General features: G+C 44.7%; 1 protein-coding gene across 2 annotated transcripts in view; it reads left to right on the forward strand.

Annotated features, from left to right (window-relative positions):
- The first annotated feature begins 218 nt into the window (after positions 1-218).
- The window catches only part of GPR161 (G protein-coupled receptor 161), a 40,343-nt gene continuing 21,455 nt past the window's right edge, over positions 219-19,106 (forward strand). The window contains exons 1-2 of one of the 2 annotated variants that reach the window (XM_003785728.2): positions 3,277-3,307; positions 12,866-12,930. The gene's annotated coding sequence lies outside the window, so the exon portion shown is untranslated. Of the gene's footprint in view, positions 334-3,276; positions 3,308-12,865; positions 12,931-19,106 lie in introns of those variants that run through there. The other variant, XM_012802619.1, reaches the window with a different exon arrangement.

Genomic DNA, 19,106 nt, shown 5'->3' on the forward strand with positions numbered 1-19,106 from the left:
CTTAATAAACAGCTGAGATTGAACTCAGGTCTTTTGACTTGGCAATGCTTTTCCCGTGGCTTCCTCATAGGCATCACACAGGCAGGTCCTTTCACTCTGAACTTCCCCTGCCCTCCAGCTCCACCACCATGACATTGAGAATAGAGACCCAGCATGAAGATGCGAAGTCCAAGGCCTCAAATATTCACACTCTTCTCTTTGTGTTACAGCCAGATGGAGTCCCCTGAGAGACAAGGAGTTGTGTGTGGTCAGAGGGGTGTGATTTCTGTTTGAGTTTGTTGGAAGACAGGGTGGGCTGAACTGGAACTGACTACCTTTTGTCAGCAGAAGGAGGTGCAGTTCTTAGTAGTAAAGTCCACTGCTGACTGGGCCGGTCAGGAAGTCTGAGTGCTGGCATGGGGGGAGGAGAGTTGGTCGGGGGTCTGTGTGCAGAGTTACACAAGGTGCAGGTGGGACAAGGCTTCAGCATATTGTTGCCTGGTCTGAGTTTGGGGAGAAGCTGTTAATTATTGTGGGGGAAATAAAAACCTCCCTATCCTTAAGGATGGCAACTAATTCAAAACATTTTCAAAAATATGTGAGATAAACAAATTACGTGTGCAGGCTGGTAGTGGCCTGCAGATTGCCAGTTTGCAACTTGTGTGTTAGACCTCTGGGAGCGTTTACTGTCATGCTGAGATGCATGAATGGAAGAGGGAAGTGGTATCCTTCTGCTGTTTTTTTTTTTTAACAACAAAAGCCAACAAAACTAGAGCTAGTTATCAGTGCTGCCTGGGGTTTGGAGGATGGAATGACTATATGACTCAGTACTTCATTCATTCAAACAGTGCTCATCTTATCTGTGACTGTTTCTATAGCAAGAGAGAAAGCTTACAACTAGTTTTTATCTGTTTATTTCTTTGCACAAGTTTTATGAGCACAGCAGGATGGCATTCTTGCAAATATGTTCAGGGAACACTGGGAGCATAAGAGAAGTGTTCAGTAAGCCAGGGGGAAAGCATGAGGAGGTGCATTTCAATTTTATTTTTGTGTTTGCTCTGTACTCATGTAATAGGCTAGAGAACACCGTTGAGAGCACAGTCTAATGTGGACTTCCCAGCCCTACCCCTCACACACTTGTAAATAATCTAAAGCAAACAGATTAGATATACTAGAATATAGTAGCATTTTTGAGAGTATGAATTATTAGAAAATATTTTTAAAATACAGAAACATAGGAAAGGAAATTAAAGTTCATTCCACCTCTAATCCCTTAGAGGTAACCACTTTATTTTTGTATTATTTATTTATTTATTTCAAGATAGTTTCACTATGTCACCCTCTGTAGAGTTCTGTGGTGTCACAGATCACAGCAACCTCCAACTCTTGGGCTCAAGCGATTCTCTTGCCTTAGCCTCCCTAGTAGCTGGGACTACAGGTGCCCTCCAGAACACCCAACTATTTTGTTGTTGTTGTTGTCATTGTTGTTTAACAGGCCTGGGCTGGCTGGAACCCGCCAGCCTCCTTGGTGTATGTGGCTGGCACTCTACTCACTGAGCTACAGATGCCAAGCTGAGGTACCACGTCAAATGTATTTATTTTCAGGTCTTTTTCAATATATAAGTATATACTCAGTAAGTCTGCAAATATATGTGACTATATAAAAACATTGTTTATTGATGTTACAGTATAAAACATGATAAAATAATATCTATATTTCTAACTTTAGGACCAACCTGAATATATTGACTGTGTTTTTAAAAATACATAAATGAAGCATTTGGTGCTGTGGTGTGTGCTTGTAGTCTCAGCTACACCAGAGGCTAAGGCAGGAGAATCATTCGAGTCCAGGAGTTCAAGTCCAGCTTGAGCAACATGGCAAGACTTCATCTATTAAAAGAAATACATAAATGGGGGTCATATATAATAGTGCTCCATGATGTACTTTTGTGATTTAACAATATGACAGAGTCATATTGAGACAGAGTCTCACTTTGAGACAGTCTCACTTTGTTGCCCTTGGTAGAGTGCTGTGGTGTCATAGCTCACAGCAACCTCAAACTCTTGGGTTCGTATGATTTCTCTTGGTTCAGCCTCCCGAGTAGCTGGTACCACAGGAGCTGGCCACAATGCTTGGCTATTTTTTTAGAGACAGGGTCTCACTCTTGCTCATGCTGGTTTTGAAGTCTTGAGCTCAAGCAATCCACCTGGCTTGGCCTCCCAAAGTGCTAGGATTACAGGCGTGAGCTACCTTACTGGCCTGATATAGAGTATTTCTAGATAAAAATTATTACTAGAAGTGGAATTGGTGGGTCAAAGGGAACGTGGATTTTAAGTAATTATTTAAGCAGAGCTCTCTTTGTTTATTGAGTTCTGAGAGAGTGTGCAGAGGAAGAGATTACATTTATTTACAGCATTTATTTAACGTTACTTATATATTCAAAAGGTATGATATTCAGGCTTGGCGCTGGCCACATGCACCAGGGCTGGCAGGTTCAAGCTGGGGCCTCCCAAATAATGACAACAACAACAACAAAATAGTTGGGTGTTGTAGCAAGTGCCTGTAGGCCCAGCTACTAGGGAGGCTGAGGCAAGAGAATGGCTTATGTCCAAGAGTTTGAGGTTGCTGTGAGCTCTGATGCCACGGCACTCTACCAAGGGTGACATAGTAAAACTCTCTCTCTCTCAAAAAAAAAAAAGGTATGATGTTTAAAATTCTGACTCCTGTTTCCTACTCCTTCTCTTTTCCTTTTTGAATACAACTAATTTTGGCAGTTTTTGTACATTTTTCTCAGAGATGGCCCATGTACCTACAGGCAAATAAAATATATCTTCCATTTGCTCCCATTCAAAAATAAATATGGCAGCATATAACATACTCTATTTTGTAATGGCATTTTATCTTTTTTTTTTTTTTTTTTTTTTAGAGACAGAGTCTCACTTTATCACCCTGAGTAGAGTGCAATGGTATCATAGCTCACAGCAACCTCCAACTCCTGGGCTTAGGCAATTCTCTTGCCTCAGCCTCCCAAGTAGTTGGGACTACAGGCGCCCACCACAACACCTGGCTATTTTTGTTGCAGTTTGGCAAAGGCCAGGTTTGAACCCCCCACCCTCAGTATATGGCTACCCAGTGAGCCACAGGCACCACTCTGTAATGGTATTTTAAAAGTTTAACCTAGATCTTGGAGACCATTCCATATCACAGTTACGTGCATTTTAAATAACTGATAGATTCTTCTGTTGAATTGTTTGTAATATTCTGACTTTATTTATTTATTTATTTATTTGAGACAGAGTCTCAAGCTGTTGCCTTAGGTAGAGTGCTGTGGCATCACACCTCACAACAACCTCAAAATCTTGGGCTTAAGCAATTCTCTTGCCTCAGCCTCCCAAGTAGCTGGGACTACAGTGCCTGCCACAATGCCCCGGTGTTTTTTGTTGCAGTTGTCTTTGTTGTTTGGCTGGCTGGGGCTGGGTTCAAACCCGCTAACCTTTGTGCATGTGGCTGATGCTATAACCACTGTGCTATGGGCATGGAGCGAATATTCTGACTTTAATCTTTTTGTTTGTTTATTTGTGTGTGTGTGTGTTTAATTAAATCATAGCTGTGTACATTAATGCAATCATGGAGTACAATGTGCTGGTTTTGTATACAATTTGAAATATTTTCATCAAACTGGTTAACATAGCCTTCACGGCATTTTCTTAGTTATTGTGTTAAGACATTTATATTCTACACCTAGTAAATTTCACATGTAACCTTGTAAGATGCACCTTAAGTGTGGTCCCACCAATTACTCCCTCTCTACCCATCCTCCCCCCTCCCCTCCCATCCCTCTCCTTGGGCTATAATTGGGTTATAGCTTTCATAAGTGGTTTTTTTTTTTCTTTTGTTTTTTGAGGCAGAGTCTGGCTGTGTTGCCCAGGTTGTTCTCTAACTCCTGGCCTCAAAAGATCCTCCCACCTAGATCTCCCAAAATGCTGGGATTATAGGAGTGAACCAGCACCTGGTTCCTTGTTAATAAATCACACATCTTGCCTTTTATGTCTTTCCCCCAATTTTGCTTATTATACCTTTGATTGTGCAGAAGCATTTAAATTTTATGAGGTTAGATCGGCAGTTCTCAACCTGTGACTGGAGACCACAGGAACTGTATTAAAGGGCAGCGGCATTAGGAAGGTTGAGAACCACTGGGTTAGATCTATGTAATTTTTCTTTATTTTCAAGTTTTCTATCATGCCCAGGAAGTCTTCTCTTCTTTGAAGATTAACTCTTCCATTCCTCTTTTGCTTTTCTCTGTTTGCAGATATTTTAAATTACTACTTCTTGTCCTTTTCTGTCTTTCAGTTTCCTTCCTTTCTGGGACACCAGGGAGGTCAGGGTTTGAATCTGCCTGTGAGTCTTTTTAGCCAATCTATATTTTCTTTGACTTTTATAGTGACCTTTTTCCACCAAGCCTTAAGGATGAGCTTGTCTATAGGTGGGCAAAGAAGGAGAAAGGGCATCCTGGGTAACAAGAAGAGTGTGCAGAGTCCACAGAGTTGGAGAACAACAGTGAGTATTTGGACAACTGTGAGCCATTCGGGATAGCGGAAGCGGAGGGTATCTGCAAATGAATAAATTCTGCGGGTGGTAGTGAAAAGCATGGCATGGTCAGGCTTGTGTAGGGGATGATCCGTCTGCCAACAGTGGGGAGGACAGATTGGAGTGGGGGCGAGATCAAAGATAAGATGAGATAGAAACATCTGTTAGTAATTCACTGGAAAGATGGTGGGGCTCTGAGCTGCAGTAAACGCAGTGAGGATGAAGTTTTAAGTTAGAATTTAGCGATGCCCTGGATGTCTGTGATAGACAGTGGAACAAACCCCTGTATGTTGCTTTATACCATCCAATGCTAGAGAGCCAGTGTGGAAATCTAAGGCTCAGATATGTTCATTAACCTTCCCAAAGTCACACAGTCAGAAACTGTTGGTCAGGGCATTAGTTAGGATTACCTGGCAAGAATGATCTGTCTCCTAGGTATCTCTCTTGAGGGATTGGATGGGTGGGGATGTTTTATCTAGGGTAGAGGAAAACATGAAGAATAGTACATTGGGATGGTAGCAGCAGAGATGATGATTCCATTTTGTGCACATTATACTGAGGTGCCTGGCTGTGACATACGGGAGAAAACATCTACCAGGTGGGTGGATATGAATCTGGAGCTCTGAAGAATGGTCGGGTCTACACGCCTACAATCCTAGCACTTTGGGAGGCCAAGGCAGGTGGATTGCTTAGGCTCATGGGTTCAAGACCAGCCTGAGCAAAAAGCAATACCTCATCTCTATTAAATAGAAAAGTTGAGGCAAGAGGATCACTTGAGCCTAAGAATTGGAGGTCGCTGTGAGCTATGATGCTCCGGCACTCTACCCAGGGTGACAGCTTGAGACTCTGTCTCAAAAAAAATAAAAATAAAAATAATTATGCTTACTGTACTTTGAACTTCCTCAGAAAATAATTTAATTAATGATCTTTAAAGATTTTCCTGGCACACCTAAGATCCTCTTGCGGCACACCAGTGGAAAATCACTGGCCAAGATCCTTCATAAGCCTAGTTTACAGAGGGGTTCTCGCTCCTCTGAGAATCTAATGACCTCACTTATCTAACAGGGGGCAGAGCCGAGGCTGTGATGCAGGTAAAGGGGAGCGGCTATAAATACAGATGATGCTTTGCTTGCTTGAACACCACTCACCTCCCGCTGTGTGGTGGGGGAGTGGGGCTGGGGACTGCTGCAGTTCTAGAGGGTGCCTGTGCCTACCTCTCCTCTGCACCCCCCACCTCCCACCCCAGGTTAGCCTGGCAGTCAGCAAATGTGGGCCCTGTCAGTCGTTAGATATGTGACTATAGATAGCTCTATCTCTTTGGGCTTCACTTTCATCATCTGTAAAGTGAAAAATTAGAATGAGTTACTTCTTAGGCTTCTTTTAGCTCTACAGTGTCAGCTATCTTTAAGGAGATTGGTGAATCTAATCACTTGTTACCACTTTTGTTATCACAACTCCGGTCTAAGACTTCATCTCTACTTGGGCTATGGCAGAGGCCTCCTAACTGGTGTCCCTGCCACCACAATTTTCCCCTCCCTGTGGGCCACTCTTCACCTAGAGTAACCTTCTGAGGGCACAAGCCACTGATAGCATTGTAGCGGCTTCCTCTCTCATGAGGAATCAACCCATACTTGTCCCCCTGGTTCACAGTGCGCTATGTAATCTGGCCCCTAACTGTCTCCAGAGTCTACCATTCTCCTCTTCTTGTGCTTCTCTCCAGATTTCTTGCTAATTTTTAAACATGCCACACTCATTCCAGCCTCAGGGCTTTGGCAAGGGCTCTTCCCTGGCCTGCATCCCTTTCTGGTCTCTGCTCAGATGTCACATCCTCAGAGCGCCGTTCCTTTTCTAATGACCCACTCCCAACCCAGCCACCCATTCCCTTTACCTTAGCCTTTTTCTTCCTAGCATCCACTATTACTTGGAATTATTTTATATCTTGACTGTTTATTTGTTAGTGTCTGTGTCCCCTCCCCCTAGCGTACGCTTCAGGAGATGAGAGGTTCGGGCATGTCTTGTATAGTCTGTGCCCAGCTGTGGGGTAGACCTGGGCACAGAGCAGGTGTTCAGTGAGCGTGTCGGGTAGCTCGGTGGGAGATGAGAGCACAGGCACATGGGAGTGTCTGGAAACCAGTGGCAGGGTGGCTATCATGGGGAGGGAGGGAGAGGACAGCCTCTGTTCTTTAGGCCTCTGTCTCAGATGCAGCCATCAGAAAAAAATGTATTCAGAAGAACTATTCCTTTAAGCTAGTTAAAAATAATATTTTTAGGTTTAGCACTATGAACGTAATTAGTTTGCTTGTCTCAATGAGGATAAAGAATAAAAAATAAGGGAAAAACTGATTAATCATTGTCATTGTTGTCTTGTGGTAAAGCTATCATCTCACTCTTTTTTTTTTTTGGCTGGGGTTGGGTTTGAACCCACCACCTCCAGCATATGGGGCTGGCGCCCTACTCCTTTGAGCCACAGGCACCACCCCGTATCATCTCACTCTTGTGCTTAGCATAGCTTCTCTCTCGGAGCATTTTTATTTATTTATTTATTTTTTGGAGACAGTCTCATACTGTCACCTCAGGTGGAGTGCAGTGGTATCGTCATAGCTCGCAGCAACCTCAAACTCCTGGACTCAGGCGATCCTTTTGCTGTAGCCTCCCGATGCTGGACTCCTATGGTATCTTTAAGAAATCCCTATTTTCCAGACTGGGGCCATCTGGAAAGTTGTAATGACAATCTTTCAGTATAAAACATGTTTGCTGACTATTATAGACTTGCCTTTCTGGTGATGTAAAATCTAACAGGACACAGTGGCCTTGCTTTTAAATTCAGCAGTTTACCTCTTACCACTTAAAAATTATTAAAGGTAGTTTCTGAGCTCTGAGCTGTTTCAAGGGTCCCTGTTTTTCTGAAAGAACCACTGTTACCCGAGTCATGTCATTTATCTGCAGAGTGCTGAGATGTACAAGATTAGTCCTCCTCAAAGGTGCAGGAGGAAATGACATATGTCTCACAGAGTCCATAATTGGAGAACTTTGTGTTGAATCCTTCTCATGGGACAGTGTTAACTCTTATACACAGACCCTTGAGAAGCTGAATAGGGGAAACTAGAGTTAATATACTCTGGGGAATAAGGGACAGTCGAAGGGTGAAATAAGTTGCAGAGAAAGTATAAAAAGGAGATAGAGAATATGCAAGACATGGGGTATAACAGGAAATAACTCTGCCTTTATCGGCCTTGAGGGAATGACCATGCTTCAGATCATATCGTAATGGCTCACTGTGCTGTCCTATAGATGAGTGATTGTGGGCAAGGCAACAACCATCTCTAAGGTTCCAAAATAAAGCAGTTGCACTAGAATTGATCTCTAAGGTCTTTTCCAGGTCAGAATTCCATGTATTTTGAGATTTACTGGCCTTCAATCCTTACGAAAATTATTACTTTTTTGCATTTGGTTTTAAAATGTAGAGATATATGATAGGTATTCATGAATTTTGCTTAAAGTTGTAAAATAGAGTTTTGATGGTTTAAGGTGGCAAAACTCCACCAATTCAGAAAATTCAGCTGTCTGAAGCATGTCCTCAGATTAGCTTGGGTGTTAGTGCATTGCTGAAAGGGACATTGTTACTGGAGTCCCTCCCCCTCTCATGATTAGGATGCTTGATTCTGTTCAGAGTTATCAAAGGGTGAGCAAGTTAGGGTTGTGGGGATGTTTGCACTGGGGATTGAGGAGATCGAGACAGGATAGATGGGAGAAGGAAAGGGATGGATAAAGGAAGCCCCTATACCTCCAACCCTTATCAGCAGTTGGACTGTACCAAAATATTCACACACAGCATGGTCTGCCCTCTCCACCATCTCTCTTTTATGCCAAGTTAGGACTGGTTTTTACAACATGTAAAGGAAACTCTTATTACAGGGACTTAGCCAAAAGGAGTCAACTTAGCCACTCCTTTGAGTGTGGCTGGGTACAGTGGTATCACAATTCATGAAGTGACTTGGGCTACTTCAGTCTTCTGCTCTGCATTCCATGGGACTTTGAGCCACATAGTCAAAAACTGGCGGCTTCCCCTCCAGTCACTGGCTTTGAGTTCCAGTCAGGAGAAAGGGAAAGGACAAAAGCCACAGCCAAACCTGTCTCTTTTTATCAGAAAATGGATAGCTTTCCACCCTTGTGGACTGGGTCTAACGGCCACCCCAGGCTCTCTGTCAGCACGTCGGCTGCCCTGCATCTAATCAGGGTTCTATAGCTAGGGAGAAAGGAGGATGGATTTGGCTGGCAAAGAGTAGAGTCTGCTCCTCTGATGCAAAACAGGCAAGAGATAAATGCCTAGTGTGCCAAGATGTCTGGTGTCCTCTGTTCAGTCACTCATCACGTGCATTGAACACCTACTATGTGCCAGTGTAGTCCTAGGCGATGACCAAAAAATTTGCAGACCAAAACTTCCTTGCCTTCATGGAACCTACAATCTTGAGAAAGAGAGAGACATTATCAAGATACATATTACGCATGCATGTGTTAAGGACAGAAAGTAAAGAGAGACTGAAGCCGTCAAGTGTTGGAGGTGGGTACGAAATATTACACAGTAGGCACTGGAAAAGCTTTGCTGAAAAAGTGACTTTAAGACCTGAGGGAAGGCTCAAAGCCCGTAGTACAGTGGTTATGGCGCTGGCCACATATACTGAGGCTGGCGGGTTCGAACCTAGCCAGGCCGGCTGAACAACAATGACAACTGCAACAGAAAAATAGCCAGGTGTTGTGATGGGTGCCTATAGTCCCAGCTACTTGGGAGACTGAGGCAAGAAAATTGCTTAAGCCCAAGAGTTTGAGGTTGCTGTGAGCTGTGACTCCATGGCTCTGCTAAGGGTGACAAAGTGAGACTGTCTCAATTAAAAAAAAAAAAAAGAAGACCTAAGGGAAGAGAAAGGATCCCACAAAGATTTCTGGGGAAAGGACATTCTGCATAGCAAGGAGCAAGTGCACGAGCCCTGAGGTGGAGGAAGCATGATGGATGTGTTTGAGAAATAGTGAGGAGGCCAGTGCGCTGGAAGGGAAGAAATAAAAGGCGATTTTTATTATGAGATCAGGGCAGTCATGGAGAGCCAGACCAGATCTGGGTAACAATTTGGAGCTTAGTCTGAGTGATGTTGGAATCGTTTGGGGTTTTGAGTAGAGCTGTGACTTATTCTGACCTTTGTTTTTTTTTTTTTTTTGAGACAGAGCCTCAAGCTGTCCCCCTGGGTAGAGTGCCATGGCATTACAGCTCACAGCAACCTCCAACTCCTGGGCTCAACCGAGTCTCCTGCCTCCGCCTCCCAAGTAGCTGGGACCACAGGCGCCCGCCACAACGCCCGGCTATTTTTTGGTTGCAGCCGTCATTGTTGTTTGGTGGGTCCGGGCAGGGGATTCGAACCTGCCACCTTAGGTGTATGTGGCTGGTGCCTTAGCTGGTTGAGCTATAGGCGCTGAGCCCTGACCTTTGTTTTAACAAGCTCACTCTGGTTGCTGCATTGCTGGGGAGAGCAGAAGGAGGCTGGTTAGTGGGGAAGCTATTTTATTATTATTATTTTTGCAGTTTTGGCCAGGGTTGGGTTTGAACCTGAGAGCCACAGTCACCACCCATGGGGAAGCTATTTTAATAATCCAGAGAAGATGTGGTATAGCTGAGAGCAGAGCGGTGGCGGTGCAGACGCAGTCAGGCAGTTGAATTCTAGGTACTTGTCAGATGGAGAGCCCACAGATTTGCTAATGGAGCAGACGTGGGACATGAGAGAATGTCAGGAATCAGGAGTGCTTCCAAAGTTACGCATCTGAGTGGTGGGGACGATGGGGCTGCCATACATGAGATGGGGGGGAATGTGGAAGAAGCAGGTTTGAGAGACAGAAGCAGCAAAATGTGGCTTTGGACTTGTTAAAGTCTTGAGCTCCCCAGAGTGCCATTGGCCTCTGCATCTGAGCAGGAGTTCCTAAGCAGACCCTTGGCCCAGCTGCCTGCTGGCTCACCACACCCACATCTGGCAGCAGCACCAGACAAACTTGGAATGGCCTGGGGGAGATTTGACCTGGTCTGGTCCAGCATTTCTGCCCTCTCCTACTGAGGGGAAGGGCAGGGCCAGGCTGGGGTGTCCAGTGTCCTGCCAAAGGAGAGACTCTTTTCTCGTGTGCAGCTGGAAAAGTGATTTCTGTGATGAGGACTTGTTTTCCCTTTAGGTGGCTAAAGCCTTCTCAGAGAGCTGTGTCACACCCCAGCTTTTCCTTCCCTTTTCCTAAAGCACACGTCTCTTGGGGCCTGAGGCCTCCCTGAGGGAGTTGTCTTCATCCTTCAGCATGAGTCCAGCTGCTTGCTTCTGGATATTTTGTGGGGCTGAAATGGCCTTTCCACTGTCCATGTTGTCTGGGAAACATGAGCAGTGAAGGCAGCTTTCATATTGCTGGTGGAGGCCTGGGAGAGAGCCCAGTTGCCCTTTGAAAAAATCTACTGACAGTCTGTGGCTCAGAGTGTAGGACAGCGTGTTCTGCATCACCCAACATGCCACAGCAAAGACTGCAGAGATGGTTGAGTAACAAAAAACCTGGCTGTGGTTTTGCCGTGTGACCCGGGGAGTCCTCCCACCTGTGGCTGACAGCATCATTGATGGCTTTCTTCAGTGGGCCCAGCCTTGGAAGTTTCTGCTGGGTCTGTCCCTTGGGAGGAATAATTCGTACCAGGCAAGGTCTTACTTTCCTCATCTTACAGGAGGAGGTTAGGCTAGGTGTTTTCTGAGGTTCTTGTCATCTCTAACGACAAGTGTGGCACTATTTTTTTTTTTTTTTTTTTTTGAGACAGAGCCTCAAGCTGTCCCCCTGGGTAGAGTGCCATGGCATTACAGCTCACAGCAACCTCCAACTCCTGGGCTCAAGCGAGTCTCTTGCCTCTGCCTCCCAAGTAGCTGGGACCACAGGCGCCCGCCACAACGCCCGGCTACTTTTTGGTTGCAGCCATCATTGTTGTTTGGCGGGTCCGGGCTGGGGATTCGAACCCACCACCTTAGGTGTACGTGGCTGGCGCCTTAGCCGGTTGAGCTATAGGCGCCGAGCCAAGTGTGGCACTATTAAGATAGTTAGCTGGCTTCCTTTATTTTACGACTCTCCAAACCCTTGGGGGAAAGAAATTAAAGGAAATATGCCCCAGAATATTTTTTGTAATTTTTTTATTGTGATAAAATACACATATTATAAAAGTCACCATCTTAACCATTTTTTTTTTTTTGAGACAGAGTCTCACTATGTTGCACTTGGTAGAGTGCCACGGTGTCACAGCTCACAGCAACCTCAAGCTCAAACTCTTGGGCTTAAGCAATTCTCTTGCCTTAGCCTCCCAAGAAGCTGGGATCACAGGCACCCACCACAATGCCCAGCTATTTTTCTGTTGCAGTTGTCATTGTTGCTTAGCTGGCCCAGGCTGGGTTCGAACCTGCCAGGCTCAGTGTATGTGGCTGGTGCCGTAACCACTGTGCTATGGTCGCCGAGCCCATCTTAACTATTTTTAAACATACTATTCAGTGGCGTTAAGTACATTGATGTTGTTGTGCAACTATCACCACCATCTATGCACAGACCTCCTTTCATCTTGCAAAATGGAAACTCTGTACACATTAAACAATAACTTCCCCATCCCCGCTCCCCACAGCCCCTGGCAACCACCATTTTACTTTCCATCTTTATGATTTTGACTGTCCTAAGGATCTCTGTAAACAGAATCATAAAGTGTCTGTCTTTTTTGTGACTGGCTTATTTTATTTAGGATGATGTCCTCAGGTTTCATTGGGTCATAGTATATGTTAGAATTTCCTCTTTTTAAAGACTGAATAACATTCCATTACACATATATACCATAATTTGCTTATTCATTCATCCCTTGATGGGCATTTAGGTTGCTTCTACATTTTTGCTGTTGTGAGCAATACTGCTGTGAACATGGGTATACAAATATCTCTTTGAAACCTGCTTTAGTCCTTTTAGGTATATACCCAGGGTGGAATTGCTGGATCCTATGGTAATTCAGTGTTTGATTTTTTGAGGACTTGCTACGTTATTTCCCAAAGCGTCATACCATTTTACATTCCCACCAACAGTGCTCAAGGATTCCAATTTTTTCATATCCTCACCAACATTTATTTTTTATTTTGTTTTGAGAGTAGCTGTCCCAAATGGGGTGACGTGGTATCTCATTGTAGTTTTGACTTCTTTTCTTTTTTTTTTTTTGAGACGGAGCCTCAAGCTATCCCCCTGGGTAGAGTGCCATGGCCTCACAGCTCACAGCAACCTCCAACTCCTGGGCTGAAGCAAGTCTCCTGCCTCAGCCTCCCAAGTAGCTGGGACTACAGGCGCCCGCCACAGCGCCGGCCATTTTTTGGTTGCAGCCATCATTGTTGTTTGGCGGGCCTGGGCTGGGGATTCGAACCTGCCACCTTAGGTGTATGTGGCTGGCGCCTTAGCCGATTGAGCCACAGGCGCCGAGCCTTGACTTATTTTCTTAAATGATTACTGATCTTGAACAACTTTTTGTGTGCTTATTGTCCATTTGCATGCTTTCTTTTCAAGTCCTTTGCCTATTTTTGAGTTGGGTCATTTGTATTTTTTGTTGGTGAGTTTTAGGTGTCCGTCATATATTCTGGATTTTGATTCCTTGTCAGATATATGATTTGCAAATATTCTCCCATTCTGTGGGTTGCCTTTTTACTCTGTCAATAGTGTGTTTTGATGCATATTTAACATTTTCGTGAAATCCAGTTTGCCTGTTTTTTTCTTATGGTGCCTGTGCCTTCAGTTTCATAGCCAAAAAATTGTCAAATCCAGTGTCACAACTTGGTTATATTTTTTTGTGTTGTCCCCAAGCCTCAGTCTCTCCCCTGCCCCACTTATTTGTTTGGTTCTTTCTCTTTTTCAATAAAGTTATTAGGCCAATAGATCAATAAAAGATTTTATACTGATGAATCTTCATTCATTCATCCCACAAACAGGGAGAGCATTCCGAGTTGGGGACGGGCATGAGCAAAAGCAGGCTGGAAATGGGTGCACACAGCACAGCTGGCTGGAGCACAGGGTCCATGAAGGGTGGCTGGGTGAGAAGCCTGGAAAGAAGACCAGGCTAGACCATGTGAAATCTCTCCTGCTGTGGCAAATAGAGTCTGTCTATTGAAGATAGATGAAAGAGTCCCAGATGTAGGACCAAGTTGTAGAGCTAATACCTACCGGTCTTGTGACTTTAGTCTCCTAAGCTTCCTGAGCCTGACTTTCCCTGCTTTATTTATCTAACAAACACTTAAGTGGTACCAAGCACTATTGTAAGTATTGTACAAATATTAACTCACTGACTCCTCCCACCTGCCCTGTGAGGTAGGTACTCCCATTATTCCTGGTGACAGATGAGGAAACTGATGTCCAGAGAGGTTAGGTAGCAAGTCAAGGCCATGGAGCCCGTAAGTAGTGGAGCTGGGAGTTTGAACCCAGGCTTTCTGGTTCCAGAAACGTCCTCTTAACTGTTATGGTATACTGCCTCTTTAAATGAGGGGAGAAGAGTCATCCCTATCTCTAGAAGTTACTGAGAAAATGGAATGAGGTGATATGTATTATAGTACACCATATGTTGCAGTGTTTTGCAAATACTGATTATTATTAATACTACTTAAGCAACACTCTGGAAAATGGGTACAATTCTCAAGGGTATAGGGAGAAAGGAATGGGTCAAGGATTGAGATTGAGCCTTGGAAATATCTACAGTGAGGAGCCAAGAGCTTGGATTTGGAAAGACTCACTGCTGATGCCCTGGAGGACAGAGTCATAGACAGTGGTGGAAGGTGGAGAGGAACCGTGGATTGCAGACTTCCAGGGTACTTGCAGAAGGGTGTTGTGAGGAAGGAGGGGCTCGTGTTGGTCATGTACATGTGGACAGCATGAAAACCAGGCAAATGTGCCTGTTTCAGAACCAATTTCCCACTGGCAAATTAAGAATTCAGAAGGGGACAATCAAGCCATTTGGGGTTCTGACTCTAGCATTTCCTTCTCCTGGTGCATGTTCTCAAGCAGACCAGAACTCAGACTGCTCCACATGTTAAGTGGAAGGTTTTGAACAAGGATGCTGGTAGATTTGTGGTGCCCTGACAGGCAGAAGAGCAGGACTCTGCATTGTGACAGACTCTGGGTGGGCACATCTCTCTGCAGAGGCTGGGCCCCTGGCCCTGCCTGTTTGCATCTGATTTTTTTAGAACAGGGCATCTAGTGGCCACAGCTTTCAGGATGGTCAGCTGAAAAACTGGCTGTGGGCTGCCTGGAGTGGGTATGAAGTGGTGTGGCCTGCTCTGGAGACGGCCTCAGGGGAGGAAATGAACCACTGCCTTGCCCAGGCACATTCAAGGTTATCAGAAGAGAGCCGAGCATGGTGGCTCATGCCTGTAATCCCAGAACTCTGGGAGGCTGACCTGGGTGGATTGCCTGAGTTCACAAGTTCAAGACCAGCCTGAGCCAGAGCGAGACATTATCTCTAAAAAAAAAAAAAAAAACAGCCAGGCATGTGATGGGAGCCTGTAGTCCCAGCTATTTGGGAGGCTGAGATAAGAGAATTGCTTGAGCCCTAGAGTTTGAAGTTGCTGTGACCTATGATGCCATAGCACTCTACCAAGGGTGACAAAATGAGACTCTTGTCTCAAAAAAAAAGAAGAAATTATTTCTCTTGGAGCAGCATGCTGGGGAGGATACATGTGCCTGTTTCAGAACCAATTTCCCACTGGCAAATTAAGAATTCAGAAGAGGGCTATCAAGCCATTTAGGGTTCTGACTCTAGCACGTGTGTCGTTAGAGAGGTGATAAGGCCTGTGCCTTCTGGCCTCTGCATCCCTGCAGTACCCACTGCCACCTGTTGCTGGCAGGCCCTCTGGTTCTCCTGTGATGGCCCCAGTTATGACAGGCATCGTGGAGCTAGGTGACATCTATCTCCTTTTCCTAGTAGTTTGTGGACTGAGACACGAGTTTTCTGACCCCCCAAACTGCACATTGTGGGTGAAAAGCTTCTGCTGCTGCCATATGAGGAGAGTCCACGATACTGGGGCCCAGAGGTCCCTGGCAAGGTTCACATCAAGGAGAGAAGGCTAAGAAGATTCCAAGGAGAAGACCGAGGTAAGCAGAGCAGTGCCCGAGGAAACGGCCTACCCTTGAGAAAAGTTCCTGGTACCGATGTCCAAAGAGGTGCAATCTTGACGTGCTGTGTATAGATGATGATGCATCAGAATATAAGCCAAGACTCCTCAGGTGGCAAGTGATGGAAACCTGGGAAAATTAGCATGAGTGAAGGAAAAAATCCACTGGCTTAGGTAACTGAGAACAAGAAGGTTCAGAATCTTTAATGCTTTTCAGCATTGGTGTCTAGATTCCCCTGTCTCCCCACTCCCACCTTCCCCCTTGACCTCCTTGTGCCCTTGTTCTCCCAGCTTTATTCACTGGTAAGCCCTGGAGTCTCCAGGATGGCAGCTACTGTAACCCTAGGCTTGTATTTTACTAGTCTGCCAACCGTATTGTGAGCTAGTCTGTCCTCCAGCAGTTCCAGCCAAAGTCCTGGGCCTATGCATATGTGACTATCCCTAATCACTGTGATTAACCAGCCTATACCCTAGATCAAGAGGGACCCGTGGAGGGCAGGTGATAATGGCTTCATCTAAATAACATGGCCTAAAAATAAAGGAAAGGTCATTTCCTGAAGGAAAAGGCCAAACTCTCCAAATGGCCACGCTAGCATGCGGTGAAGGCACCCTGTGTACCACATGCTGTTTTAGGTATGTCATGTGAGTAAACTCAGTCCTCACAGTAACTCTATGAGGAAGATGGTATTTATTTTAATGGCAAGGAAACAGAAGCCAATTTCTTTCCTTAGGCTTATGTAGCTAAAAAGTAGAGGAGGTAGACTTTGAACCCAGGCAGTTTGGCCTCAGAGTCTCTACTAACCACCAGGCACACCTTCTTTCTGTACATGAGCAGGACTAAAGCCCTCCCTAAGTCAATCAAAATCAAAGAATCATAGGTAAAAATATGAAGTGACACCACAAAATGTCCAAATTGACACGATTAGGTAAGAGAGAGAAGCTACTCTTGTAATTCCAACTCAGGCGTTTCCAAAATGATTTCTTGGGAATGATGCAACCAGTGTATAAAACACAGTAGGTACCTGTCCCAATATTCTATAGTGTTGCCCTGGTTTTTCACCCAAAATGATATTGATCGGTGACTTAAGTCTCAAGGCTGATCGAGGCTGTTGCCAATAGTCTAATCCAGCAGATGGTTTACTGTCCTTGTACAAGACTGAAGGGATCCCCTAAGAGGAGTACCCACAATATACGGAGTTGTGGTGACAGAGGTGAGTGAACGCTCCTCCTCCCTGGTGAGCTGTCTGAGAGGACCAGCTGTCTTTCTCAGGGACAGTTTTCTGGTAGATTTGTTAAAAGCTCAGTCATGTCTAGTTTTTTCTCAGGGGGCGGTACGAAGTGATTTATTTAGCCAGAGAAGGATGCCGTGAGTGTCAGTGTTGTGAAACACCTTTGCGTCTGGCAACAGAGCTGCCCAGGAGAGCGTAAATGTGAGTCACCCTTGAATTTGCTTCCATCTAATGGGCCCTGGCTTGCCAAGCCCTGGGTGAACTGGCTGCCTGCCGGGAAGCTCCCACTGGTTGGGGCATTCCAAATCCCTGCTCTTGTTCTTTAAAGATACTCCCCTGAGGGATTTGCTGGGGCCTGTGCCTTCCCCACTGCAAATCTCTTGGCACAGACTGGGAGTTTGGCTTTCGTTGGGTGGGCAGCTGTTTGGCTAACCTTCTGCTGCTGCCTCCTGGGCAGGGTGGGACCAGCAGACCTCAAGGACTGTAGCCACCCTGGGCTGTCTGATTCTGCAGGTTGCTGGGGTGCCTGCTAATAGGGCCACTGGAGAATGAGGAGGAGGTCAACTAGCACTTTATTCTTTCTTTCCCAATCTCTTGAGTTGGACATTTTACATCTTATTCTTTTATTCTTTTAATAATGTTAATATTCATATTTGACTTAACAATGACAAAGGGTATTTTTTTGTTTGTTTGAGGCAGGATCTTTTTTTGTTGCCCCGCTGAAGTGCGAGGTGTCATCATAGCTCACTGCAACCTCAAACTCATGGGCTCAAGGGATCCTTCTGCCTCAGGCTCCCAAGTAGCTGGACCCACAGGGATCACCACTACACCCAGCTACTTTTTCTTATTTTTTGTAGGGGGGGCATTGTCTTGCTATGCTGCTCAGGCTAGTCTCATACTCCTGGCCTCAGGTGATCCCCCAGCCTTGGCCTCCCCAAGTGCTGCAGGGATTACAGACATAAGCCGCCTTGCTTGGCCTAATAATGACAAAGTTTTGAAGACTTTCATCAACCAATATGTAGTGAGTTACTACTACCTACCTGGTACTTGTCCAAGTGCTGGAGAAACAACTGTACCCAAAGTTCCTGTCCCAGGTACATACTAACTTGGAATTTTTTCTTTTTTTGGAGACAGTGTCTTGCTCTGTCGCCCTGGGTAGAGTGCCATTGCATCATAACTCATAACAACCTCAAACTCTTAGGCTCAAGTGATCCTTTAGTCTTCTCTTCCAGTTCACCATCTTTCTTTTTAGCTAAATCTGTTTACTCCTTGAGTTTGTACTTTTGATGACTAAAATTTTAATTCCATGAAGTTCTACTTGGTTCTTTTTTTACAGTTACATATTTTTTTCATGATGTCTTATTCTTTAATTATGGTTTCTCCTTTTAAAGCTTTTAATGGTATTGAATTTCTAGCCTCTTTCATCTTTTTCTATTAATTCAATCAAGTTCTAGGAATCTCGACTCTCCTGTTTTTGGTTTTGTTGACTATCTCTTAAGGCGAGTGCTATGTGCTCACTTTCATTAGGTGTTTTTTGTTTGTTTTGTGAGTGTAGAAATACCCTGCATTTCCTGTTTACTTCTGCCAGCATTAATTTTTACATGGCTTTATTAGCCTGGATTTCTGCACCATGCAGAATGTATATATTTGGAACCCTCATTAGCATGACTCATGTCTTAATGTTTCTCATGTAAAAAAATTTGATGTTCCACCTGGAGCCTCAGGTAAATGATTTCTGATGCCAGTGGGAGTTTTTCTAATTCTTTTTTTATGAAGAGGGAAACTCTCCTAAAAACCTATTTTTTATGCAAGGCATTGGTTCTAGTCTCAACCTTGTGGGGCTTCTTCCCACATAAAAACCTCTGCCCTCAGGAAGTTGAAGTAGATCTAATACCTTTCTGGTCACAGGTATGAAATTAATACTTTGGGTTTGAATTTTTTTCTCTGTTACCTGTGGGTTTCCTTTTCAAGTTTTGCTTTTTATTTAATTAAAAAGTTTTGGGTCATATTTAATCCAGATTCTACTCATTTAAGTTAGGAAAGATACTCATGATAGATAAACTAAGCCCATCATATTGCTGGAAAAGACTCCTGTAATAAGTGGAAAACATTATACTTTGCTTAGTGAAGTGGTCATGT

The sequence above is a fragment of the Otolemur garnettii genome, unplaced genomic scaffold (genome assembly GCF_000181295.1).
Source record: "Otolemur garnettii isolate 467f Iridium unplaced genomic scaffold, OtoGar3 scaffold00016, whole genome shotgun sequence".
Classification (NCBI taxonomy): Eukaryota; Metazoa; Chordata; class Mammalia; order Primates; family Galagidae; genus Otolemur; species Otolemur garnettii.